Source organism: Podarcis erhardii (assembly GCF_964252035.2).
Source record: "Podarcis erhardii genome assembly, chromosome: W".
Lineage (NCBI taxonomy): Eukaryota > Metazoa > Chordata > Lepidosauria > Squamata > Lacertidae > Podarcis > Podarcis erhardii.
Genome location: NC_138506.1, coordinates 2,984,429 through 2,991,292, shown reverse-complemented (window position 1 = coordinate 2,991,292; position 6,864 = coordinate 2,984,429). Strand labels below are relative to the sequence as shown.

Below are 6,864 nucleotides of genomic sequence, written 5' to 3'. Positions count from 1 at the left end.
AATCAGCCACAAAGAAACACACACACCAGAAAACCCTTTTTGCTCCTTCTTCAGCTGCTGCCCTGCAAGCTCAGGTGAGAGGGAGAAGTTCCACGAGGGAACAGGATTAACATTGGTTAAGAAAGTGAGATATTTAGGGGTTAACATGACTGCTAAGAATGTGAACTTGTTTAAGGATAACTATGAAAAATGCTGGATTGAAGTGAAAAAGGATTTAGAAATATGGTCAAATTTGAAGTTATCATTGCTAGGCTGAATTGCTGTGATAAAAATGAATGTATTGCCAAGGATGTTGTTTTTGTTTCAAACATTGCAAATTTTGGATAAGATGGATTGTTTCAAGAAGTGGCAGAGAGATATTTCCAGATTTGTCTGGCAGGGCAAGAAGCCACGAATAAAATTTAAGATATTAACTGACGCTAAAGAAAGAGGTGGATTTGCCCTGCCAGACCTTAAACTTTACTATGAATCAGCCGCTTTTTGTTGGCTGAGAGAATGGCTGCTTCTTGAAAATACCGATGTGTTGGATTTAGAAGGTTTCAACAACGTATTTGGTTGGCATGCATATTTGTGGTATGATAAAGTAAAAGCACATAAAGCGTTTAAAAACCATATTGTTAGAAAAGCACTGTTTAATGTTTGGTTAAGATATAAAGACTTGTTAGAAAACAAAACCCCAAGATGGTTGTCACCAATGGAAGTGAAGGCACAGAAAAAACTCAATATGGAGGCCAAATGGCTGAAATATTGGGAAATTTTGGAACAAGATGGAGACAGGGTAAAATTGCAGAGTTTTGAAAAATTAAAAAATAAAGTGTGAGATTGGCTCCATTATTACCAAATAATGGAGGCATATAATTTGGACAAAAAAGTTGGCTTCCAGGTGGAAAAATCAAAATTGGAAACAGAATTGTTAGATCCCAAAATTAAGAATTTGTCAAGAATGTATAACTTGCTGTTGAAATGGAACACCCAAGATGAAACAGTGAAATCAGTTATGATTAAATGGGCACAAGATGTTGGACATAACATTATGATGGCTGACTGGGAAGAATTATGGACCACAGGTATGAAATTTACGGCATGTAATGCTTTAAGAGAAAATTTAATGAAAATGATTTACAGGTGGTACATGACACCAGTCAAGCTTGCAAAAATTTACCATTTGCCCGAAAATAAATGTTGGAAATGTAATGAGACTGAAGGTACATTCTTTCACCTTTGGTGGACATGCCCAAGGATTAAGACATTCTGGGAGATGATTTACAATGAAATGAAAAAGGTATTTAAATATACCTTCCTGAAGAAACCAGAGGCCTTTCTCCTGGGCATGGTCGGCCAATTGGTGCCAAAGAAGGACAGAACTTTCTTTATGTATGCTACAACAGCAGCAAGAATACTCATCGCAAAGTATTGGAAGACACAAGATTTACCCACCCGGGAAGAATGGCAGATGAAGCTGATGGACTATATGGAACTGGCGGAAATGACTGGCAGAATCCGAGATCAGGGAGAAGAGTTGGTGGAAGAAGATTGGAAAAAAATTAAAGATTATTTACAGAAATATTGTAAAATTAATGAATGTTAGAAAAATGATGGAATGAAGTTATATGGCTTTAGCAGAAATGTTATAAGGAAATAGGTACAGATAGATTGTTAATGTATTAAAGGGGGGAAAAAACAAGGTTAGAATATGTTAAGACAAATTACAGGACAGAAGATAGAGAAAGATGGAAAGGAATTGCTGAAACAGGTAATTGAAGTGGAATACAAAAAGGGAGGTGAGAGGAGGTCGCTGAAACAAGTGATTGAAAGACAAGATTTTGAAATTATTGGATGTGTTTTTAATTGTTTTGTTCTGTTTTGTTAATTTAATGTTTTATGTAGTGTTTTTGTTTTTGTTTTTGTAATGTATTGTATTGTTTAATTCTTTTTCTTTTTTATCTTTTCTTTTTGTAACTTTTAAACTGTCAATAAAAATTATTAAAAAAATTAAAATGAACTGCCGACCTTCTGATCGGCAAGCCCAAGAGGCTCAGTGGTTTAGACCACAGCGCCACCCATGCCCCTCTGTAAGTAGGGAGCACACACTTAAAAAAGCTCATTTTTTCCTGCTCTCCAGCTCTCTCCCCCCACAACACTCTTTTCAACTAGAGTTGAAGCTCTGGAACTGGCTGGAGGACCCGTGGAAAAGCAGCAGCAGCTGCCATGCTGTGACGTGTGTCAGCTCCTAGGTGGGGAGGCTGAGCAGCCTAAACAAAGCCCCACTGTGCCTCCGTTCTCTTTGGGGCTTCCTCCGCTCCCACTGAAGTCCTCTTTGGGTTCTGGCGAGGGTCTCCTCATGAGCCATGAGGACTCTCCAGCTCTCTCCCGCCATTTTCTGCTTAGAATCTATTGATTTACTTATTTCCGAGGGCTGTCACATGCGAGTTGATCACGCCTAAGCATGGAGATAGCTGCCTAGGGCAAGGGGTGGGGAACCTGTGGCTCTCCAGATCTCCTATCGCTACAGCCAAGTAACAACCACTTGCCATGATGGCTGGAGCCAACAGAAGTTACCTGCACATTTCTTGAAAGAGTCGAGCATATCCGCCGCAAATAGCCTTTCCTGACTGAAGGACATCAGCTGGTTTAAATGACACCTTGTCCAGGTTATAGCAGCCTTCCACATCATATTCTGTAGAAATAAAGACAATGAGCACCCATTCTGATTTGCTTGTGGGGTGGCAACACTTTGCAACACTTTCCATCGTGTTTCTCAATATCTTTCCTGGTTGCCCAAATCTGATTGGGGGGTGGGGTGGCTTGTCTTGCAAGAGCTCCAAATGAACTGTTGATTGCACAACATGAATTTGCCCATATGTGATTGAATCGCACCTCAAAAGAGAAAGTCTGGAAGCACTCGTAAATCTGCTTTGTGTAGACCCAGGGTCTTGTTGCCAAATAAAAATGCACACTGGTGCAAGGGTTAGGAGTCGGGAGACACCTCCTCTCCTCCCGTGCTGCGACCTTTACTTTATTTTGACAAAGTAATAAGAATAAATAAATAAGAATAAAAATGTGCACCCCACCAGCGAGACCATTCCATTGTAACTATCCAACCTCCCAAAATTTCAACACCTCTAGCGATGGTTTGACCCCTTTCCGTTGTAACAGTACAAATTCTACAAACACCCTCCATATCTCCTCAAAATCATTCCTCCTGCATATTCCCCGTCTTACCTTAATGGCACATGTTCATTTATCATTAATAGCTATATTAATACCATTTTTCCATTTTATATTCTGCTTGCCCCTTCCACTTGCTAGCTATCATAATTCGTGCAGCTTTCAATAAATTTGTGAGCGAGTCCTTCATAGCCTGCAAACCTTCCACCCCATTGTAAATTGATAATAATGCTACCGCGGCACTTTCAGTGAGCTTTAACCCAGTGATTTCTGTTATCAATGAGCACCTCCTGGTCCCTTCTGAGATTCATGGCTGAACAGAGATCCCAGTCAAGCTCTGTGTGAGCCAAACACCAAATCACTGGTCCACACAGTGGACAATCCAGAATCCTTTGTGCAAATGGAGCTGACATGACTGGCTATGAAATGGTGAAAATGCCCGAGACAGCTGCAAAGAAGCCATGCTCGGAGTAGACCCACTAAATTTAATGTCCATGAGTTACTTGCATCCATTGATTTCAGCCGGTCTACTCTGAATATAACTTGCTTTGATATGACCTTACGTGTCCATCTTCCTTGGCTGGCAATCACTGGACTGGGTGTCTGCTAAAGAACTCTGCTACAGAGCTGGATTCATGGGCGCAGGGCAGTGACAAAGGCTGATCTTTTAATACCGGAAGTTGTCAGAGGCAAGGGGACTCAAGTATGCAGAAAGGTGGTACCCCCACCTACCTATATGGTGGCAGATCCACATCCAAATGGCTCGCACTTTCTCCAGGTCACTGTGGGCTTTTTGGAGCAAGACACTCACCAGGTTTTTCACGCTATTCCTGACATTCACCTGTTTCAAAGAAGGTAAATAGACTTGGAAGCAGTTAATATGGACGAGGGGGTACCAGTTCCTTTCTTCTACCTAAGTCTACTTGTTTAAAGAAATTTTAGGGTGCAATCCTGCGTGCACTTACAAGAGTGTCTCTTGCTGAATTCACTGGGATTGCACAGTTAGTCGATTAAGTGTATGTGTTTTATTTGACTGATCAATCAAAGAATTTATTATACTTGCCAAAAATGTACCCTTGGGGGGGGGGGGGGGAGTTGTTCTGAAGGGAGACGCATGATTAACCTTTCCTTTTTCCAGGGTTCACAGACATGTTATTTCTACAATCTTCAGCTGAAACCCAAATCCTCTTTGCTACTGTCTCCCCACAAGTGCAGAGTTCCCCCATTGCTACTGGCAGAGGAACGGGGGGGGGGGGGAGCGCTCTGCATGCAGCTTCGCCACTGCCCATTGCACCTTTGGGTGGGTGGAAGTACAACTGGGGGGGGGCATTCTGGGGGCAGGGAGGGACCAAGGCAACCCTGGATCCTGAGCCGGCCCTACTGTTGTCACTTGACAGCACTGGGGGAAACCCAGGGCTGATTACTGCACCAGTATATTAATTTTATGCCAGTTTAATTCTGGCGAGGCCCCCCCAGAGATTCCTGGGAGTTGTGGTTTGGCAAGGGCACTGAGAATTTTCTGTTAATGGCTGCTAGCCTTGTTCACAGAAGTACAGTACTCGGAGTTCCCCGAGGAGAGGAAATAACTACCAAATCAATTTCAGTCTGTAGTATAAATACGATCGAAAGTGAATTGTGAAAGAGAGAGGAGTCGTTCAAACCCTTTCATATTGCCTATGATTGCTAGCTCTCCTCCGAATTGACTTTGGAGCTATCTCCTGAATTTTTAAAGCAACGCAATGCTGCAAAATAACTAAATATGGGTGTATATACATGCATTTAATTCACGCACGCACAGAGAGAGAAAGAGAATCCTGTGGTTTGTTAAGGGTTCTAGGATTTGTAGCTCTGTGAGGGGAAAACTACAGCTCCCATAGTTCTTTTGGGGAGTTGGTGTTCTTTAAATGCATGGTGTGTGCAGCCCATGTGAATAGGTGCTCCACCGTGTTAGTTTTCTGGAAAACAGGAGCAGGGTCTTGTGACTCATGATGTTCCCAGTTCGGACCTTCCATCTGAACAGAAGTAATTGCCTCCTATCAGGAGAGGACGCTTGAAAGCACTCTCAAATTCCAAATGCACATTAAAAACCTCAGCATCCTAGCAAATTCCTTGCTGCATATATCACAATAAGAGACAGCATACCGTCTGTGCATAGGCATCCAGTTCCTTAAACTTTGCCAAGTCTATTTGTATTGATTTCTGATTGGATTTATCCCATGGATAATCTAGGAACAAAAATGGAAAAGTCATTCTTGAAACAGTGGGGAAAGGGAGGGGGAGCAAAGGATGACCTATGATGTGATTTAAAGGGTTGGAATACAGGGAACCAATAGGGAATAGAGATAGGGAGCCTTTTCTGCTTCTCCCCAAGGGAAATACAGCAGCAGGGAGTAGACCAACGTTGCTCTGCTTAAAAGGATACAGACAGAAGGACGGAGAGGGAGAATGCTGAACCAGGTAGGATTTTGATCTGATCTTGCAAGACCATTTTGAGTACAGTACACAAGGCGTATGGCATGGTTTGCACTTCCCACTGGAAGAGCTGGTACCTCCTTAGAGAAGCCCTCTTTGCACCAAACATCTGGCTTTGATAGGAATCCCTTAATCCCGGCTGCAAATTTCACTGCATCCGTCTGCAATATGCATTCAGCAGAACGCCAACTGCAAGCTCATTTCAGGAACTATAATGGTAGCATAACAAGAACACAAACAGGGCTGCTTGAGGTGAGGGAGAAAATGTACCCACCCACCCACATGCCACATATTGAAGCTCCAGCCTTAGAGGAAAAAAAATATAGTGCAGCTTTTCCCCCCAGCCAGAACTCACTGGAACTGAGTTCTGGCACCTCTCCGGTTGGTGCCATTGCCATTGTAAAAGAACAAGGGAAGCGTTCGTGGTGAGTTCTGGCACCTCTTTTTCTAGAAAAATAACACTGAGCGCAGTTAATTTTCACTATTCAAGCCTTGTTCCCAGGATATCCCAAGAGGTGGGTGCAGAGATGTAGCTGGGGGGGGGAGGGGGGCACTGGGTGCCACACCACAGGGGGCAGCACTTCCCGCGGGGCCAGAAGCGCGCCCGAGCCACGCATCTCTCCTGGGAGTGACGTGGTGGCTTGGGCCCCTGAGCGGCTAGCTACGCCACTGGGTGGTTGAGTGACGGGCTCATAAAATGATTTCCTAAGATACGCAGCACTACTAAGTAGTATTAATATATACAGCAGGTGTAGGGGATCTTTGGCCCTCCAGATGCTGGGGAACTACAGCTCCCATAATCCCTGGCCATGCTTGCTGGGACTAACAGGTGTTGTCACCCAACAACATCTGGAGGGCCAAAGGTTCCCTGCAGCTGACACAGAGGATCCAGATCAATAGCCATACATAAGCTTCTATTTACCATACAGATCTTCTTCCTGAGGCAGCATTGATGCTTGTACTCCTCCCATCCTGAAAGCCTACTTGAAAGGCGCTCCTTGGAGGAACAGTTAAGTGCTTCGAGCCAGGAATGAAATGGCCAACTGGAGGGATGAGGGAAGAGCATGGCTTGATCTGGGTTTATCAAACCCTTGCTTGGAGACCTTGGCATTAGGAGACGAGTAGCAGGAAGAGCATCCATGAAGACAAAACAAAGGGGGAAAGCATAACATGTTTGAGCAAACCAGCGCTGGAGTGTGTCAAAGTTCCCTGCGTGGGGAAGCG

At 43.7% G+C, this 6,864-nt stretch overlaps 1 long non-coding RNA gene across 1 annotated transcript; it reads right to left on the bottom strand.

The window, feature by feature from the left end:
• Nucleotides 1-2,269: 2,269 nt before the first annotated feature.
• On the bottom strand, nt 2,270-5,341 carry LOC309333283. The gene is made up of 3 exons (XR_014152446.1): nt 5,311-5,341; nt 3,901-4,009; nt 2,270-2,677 (listed from the first exon to the last, which is right to left on the bottom strand). It is a non-coding gene; the product is annotated as an uncharacterized lncRNA (long non-coding RNA).
• Nucleotides 5,342-6,864: the final 1,523 nt, after the last annotated feature.